The sequence below is a fragment of the Trichomycterus rosablanca genome, unplaced genomic scaffold (assembly GCF_030014385.1).
Source record: "Trichomycterus rosablanca isolate fTriRos1 unplaced genomic scaffold, fTriRos1.hap1 scaffold_258, whole genome shotgun sequence".
Classification (NCBI taxonomy): Eukaryota; Metazoa; Chordata; class Actinopteri; order Siluriformes; family Trichomycteridae; genus Trichomycterus; species Trichomycterus rosablanca.
In genome coordinates, this window is record NW_026947086.1 from 48,279 (window position 1) to 53,310 (window position 5,032).

The window sequence follows — 5,032 nt, forward strand, 5'->3', positions numbered from 1 at the left end:
CAAATATGGGCATAACGAGGACTACAGAATGACGCACGACTTCAGTGGTCTATTGATCTAAGAAAGCAATAAACTAAAAAAGCAAATAACTTATGAGTTTAATGCAAATAACTATTAAAGTATAAAATTTCCTGTCACACTTGTTAGAGATCTCAGACTAACTACAAAATTTCTTTATTAATTATATGAAATTGAGAAACCAAGGACACTAATTAGTGCATTTTTTCTAAGTAGAATTTTTCTCTGTTCTTGCTTGATACCAAATGTTAGCAGCTTAACAGTCACACACAGCACACACCCTATATTTCTGCACTCTATTGTCTCTAAAGTCCCAATATGTGCCCCTGCATCAATGGTAAACCAGACCAGTTGGCATTATCACCTTTTTGCACTCATGCATTTTATTCACAGATTTAAATATTACAAATCTTTAATGAGTTTAGTCCAAAAATTTATTTTTTTAACAATTAGGCCTGCTGCATATGTATTGCACAGAAGTGCCATACCTGTTTACACGTTTGTATGCCACCTAATATAAGCTCAAAACGGCTCTGATTTGCGAATACATCAGCATTACAAGACATCTGATATATCAGTCTGTTATCTGTTAGCAGGACATTACCAGCAGGAACTTCTACCTCTGTATGTTGTGAAATCAATTGCCGTATGTTGCATTCCAGTACCATGTATTAAACAGAAAAGCAATGCGCACATTGTTTGAGCCATAAAGGTGTGCATATAAATAAATATCTACGCTGCACATGATGTCCCTGGTATCCCCTTGGCCATATACAGTGGGGTCAAAAAGTATTTAGTCAGCCACTGATTGTGCAAGTTCTCCTACTTAGAAAGATGAGAGAGGTTTGTAATTTTCATCATAGGTACACTTCAACTATGAGAGACAAAATGAAAAAAAAAAAAAAAAGAAAATCACATTGTAGGAAATTTTAAAGAATTTATTTGTAAATTATGGTGGAAAATAAGTATTTGGTCACCCACAAACAAGCAAGATCTCTGGCTCTCACAGACCTGTAACTCAGGCCTGTCTGTAAAATTAGGGCAGAGGGGGATGATGTGTGTGAGGTGTTTGTGTGTAGACTGTGGCTGTGGGTCATTACCATGATAATGGGTACTAAGTGGCTCACAACAGGGGAGCGGGGGATCGAGAGGCTAGAGTCCCTTGCGCAAAAAAGCGTAACTATAGTCATTCTACGTTTACTTTAGTGTTAAGAGTAAGGAATAATACAATTTGGATTGTTTGTTGAAGGACTCTGTAATATTGTGCTGTACCATAAATACAATTGAAGATGTGTTGAACAAACTAGCTTCCTTATAAATGAAAACTTAAATGAAAGTTCCAGGCTATGGATTCTATTTACACCAGATTGAGCATATCCCTTATAAACATGATTCTTAGACCAAAGGTTTAAAAGCCCTTATGACAAAATTTTATTGAGTCTTTCTTTATACAGGTAATGGTGGGGTCCTAATAACTTTAGAACCCTTCTAGACAAATACTAAAAGAGACAAATTTCCTAGTTGTGTGGTAGAACTGTTAAAGTAGGGATTGTTCTGCAAGGTTTTCTCACAGATGGTGAACATGTGGAACAGCTGAATGAAGTTGTGGGTGTGGCTTATGCAAATTGTTTATTTGCTGAATAATTTGGACCATGAAGAAGCATTAGCCTTATTTACAGTCTCTTATTTGTTGAAGAAAGGTGCTGGATAACATAGGACACTATCAGATATTTCTTAAAAGTTTACTTTAGTGTTAAGAGAAAGGGTTAAATAAAATGTGGCTTGTTTGGCCAGATTATCTTGCTAAAGGACTCTTTAACCATTGGGCCAAACAATAGGATATATGGGTTTCTGGACAGTGAGAGTTTAAATAGTATGACTAAATATTAAAAAATCTTATTTAAAGAATGAATAGTCTTTCTTTATACAGGTAATGGTGGGGTCCTAATAACTTCAGGACCCTTCTAGACAAATACTAAAAGAGACAAATTTCCTACCTGTGTGATAGAACTGTTAAAGTAGGGATTGTTTTGCAAGGTTTTCTCACAGATGGTGAACATGTGGAAAAGCTGAATGAAGTTATGGGCGTGGTCTATGCAAATTGTTTTTTAATTGCTGAATAATTTGGAGGATAAAGAAGTATAAGCCTTATTTACAGTCTCTTGTTCGTTGAAGAAAGGTGCTGGATAATATAGGAAATTAACAGATATCTCTTAAACGTTTACTTTAGTGTTAAGAGTAAGGAATAATACAATTTGGATTGTTTGTTGAAGGACTCCGTAATATTGTGTTATACCACAAATACAATAGAAGATACATCACACAAACTAGTTTCCTTATACTTGAGTACCTGAAAAATGAAAACTTAAATAAAAGTTCAAGGCTATGGTTTCTATTTGCATCAGATTGAACATATCCCTTACAAACGTACCGGTAATTCTTAACTCTTTAATGCTCTCAACAAGAACTCAACTTTCAAAATTTTATGGATGATTTTTCAGCTGCTGCTTCAGGTTGACACATAATTTAGAAATGGTGTTTTCTTAAAGTAAGAATACCAATGTTTTTTACGTTTAACACACGCCAATCAGGGAGTAGATACAGCCAAAAAAAGATTATTTAAATACAGCTTATTTTACCCAGCTATTTACATTATACTAATGGTTGAACAGATCATTAAAGGGTTAAAAGTGCCACACGTTTAGTTAAACTTGCTTGAGTTTTGCTTTTAAATTAATTCTGCCAAAATTCAGTTGTTTTAGGTTATTGGGATATATACAGTATCTATAACTTGAATTTACTACCCAAATCAAAAAAAAAAATGGAACAGTATAGAAAATGCAAATAAAATAGATGCAGTGTTTTTTACACTTACATCGACTCTTATTCCATCTTTTATGAACCCAAAATATTTCATGTTTTGTCTGGTCAACTTCATTCTTAACATACACATACATGCATTTTAAGCTACAACACATTCTAAAAAAAGTTGGAACAGGGCAATTTAGTCCTCGTAATAAGGTTAAAAATAACTAAATAATGACGTGATTTCAAATAGGTGATGTGAACAGCTGATTATAATCATGAATTGGCACAGATCATGTTCAGATGGAAGGAAGAAAAAAGCTTGTTAAGGTGGTTTACAGGCTTAAAAGAACAATCTTATATTTTTCTAAATGACCGCTTCAGTTTATACTAACAGCATTTACTTTTACTTTTAATACTTAAGTACATTTAATATCAAATTACTTTTGATACTTAAGTACATTAAACACCAGATACTTTTAGACTTTTACTCAAGTAATATTTTAAAAGGTGACTTTTACTTCTATCAAAGTAAATTTCTGGTAAGATACTTGTACTTTTACTCAAGTATGGCCTTCAGGTACTTTATACACCACTGCACCTAACACACATAACACACACACACATTACCTACACTCTAAAAAGAAATGTGTTAAAAACGACACACACTGTGTGGAATTTCAACATGTGAAGAGTGTGCTCAGGGACGACACATACTGTGTTGATTTAAACACAGTAAATGTGTCATCCTGTTTTTGCACACCCACCGTGTTAGGATACTTAACACACACAATGTGTTGTTCTTACACAATGTGTGTTGATTATGTGTAATTAAGAAAATGGGTAAAATAAAGTGTACAATATTACAAATGTTTAAATACCATTCTTTTTTTGTGACAAGTGATAAATTAAAACAAATTACAAACAGTTTAACAGTAAAGGTACAAAATATATCTTTCTTGAACTTTTCTTTTCCATTCTTAAAGATGACTCGTAAAAGGTCTGTTTCTCTGTCCTAAAAGAAAGATAAAAAATATCATTACAAGGTACTACTGTGTTTCTCTCTCAGAGAGTCTTGTGTAATCACATTACAAAATATTAACTGAATTAGACATTTACAACATTAAATATTTGATTAGTCAACCAACCAAATGAGTAATCAGCTAACACAACTAATATTCCTCCAAATTTGTCATGTCTCTAATATTCACATAGGCTGTTTAACAACTATTAAACAAGTCACCTGCAAACTAGTTACAGCATACAAGCTCAAATGTTTCCTTTACCTTCTGGTAAATCAGATGATTTACTACCCTAGTAAATCAGATGATGTATTTTGGAAGAGTTGTGCTTTACCCTAAATATATCCACCACTACCAGCTTTAACGCTAATAACAATAAGCAATGTTCCTAACGATTCGACTTATAGAACCGATTCTTCCGAACTGATTCTGAACCTCCGAACCGACTGCATTAGATCCTCTTAAATCCTAATGAATCAATCGATTCAGTTTTTCGATTCGTTGAAACGGATGATTTAAAATAATTGATTCAGTAAAACGAACTGAGCTAAACTGAGCTAAAGAAAAATGTTAAAATGATTAAAATCCGCTTCTCATAATGAGATTTAACTGAAATAATGTTACTGAATCACTGTAACCACACAGTCCCAATAGTTCAGTTAAGTAAATTACCTTGAGAAAACTCAACACACAGAGGGTTGCTATGGTAACCTCATCCACAGTCATTCTGTGGTGGCGCCATTTTGACCAAACTAAAAGTCCAATTAACGGTTAGCCAGTTAGCTAACGATAAATAATACCAATAAAAAGAACGACTAGTCATGTTTAACAGAACATTTATTACTGAATAGGAACAGAAAAGCAAACTTAGGTTTATATTAATGTAATTCAGTGCCTCCTTTTTTACCTAACTAAGTCAATTGTGAGTCTATTGTAAGTTAAAACAGGTCACAGGGTTAAAACCTACTTTTTATAGCTTGGCTTGACATAAAACACACAACAAAACACTGATAAACATGAACTAAATAAACATCAATAAAACATACTGCTCCTGCTCCTTTCCTTGCATGGTCCAAAAAGAGGAAATCAACCATGAAACACAGATATACATGATAGGAGAAATGTGATTAACGCATATTTTTTATTTATTAATTTATTTTTAATCTTCCATGTGAAATAATCTATGT

General features: G+C 33.2%; 2 non-coding genes across 2 annotated transcripts; both read right to left on the reverse strand.

Moving 5' to 3' along the window:
* Nucleotides 1-1,478: 1,478 nt before the first annotated feature.
* LOC134307239 (U7 small nuclear RNA) lies at nucleotides 1,479-1,537 on the reverse strand. The gene has a single exon (XR_010009785.1). It is a non-coding gene; the product is annotated as a U7 small nuclear RNA (small nuclear RNA).
* A 417-nt stretch (nucleotides 1,538-1,954) lies between these two features.
* LOC134307238 (U7 small nuclear RNA) lies at nucleotides 1,955-2,013 on the reverse strand. The gene has a single exon (XR_010009784.1). It is a non-coding gene; the product is annotated as a U7 small nuclear RNA (small nuclear RNA).
* Nucleotides 2,014-5,032: the final 3,019 nt, after the last annotated feature.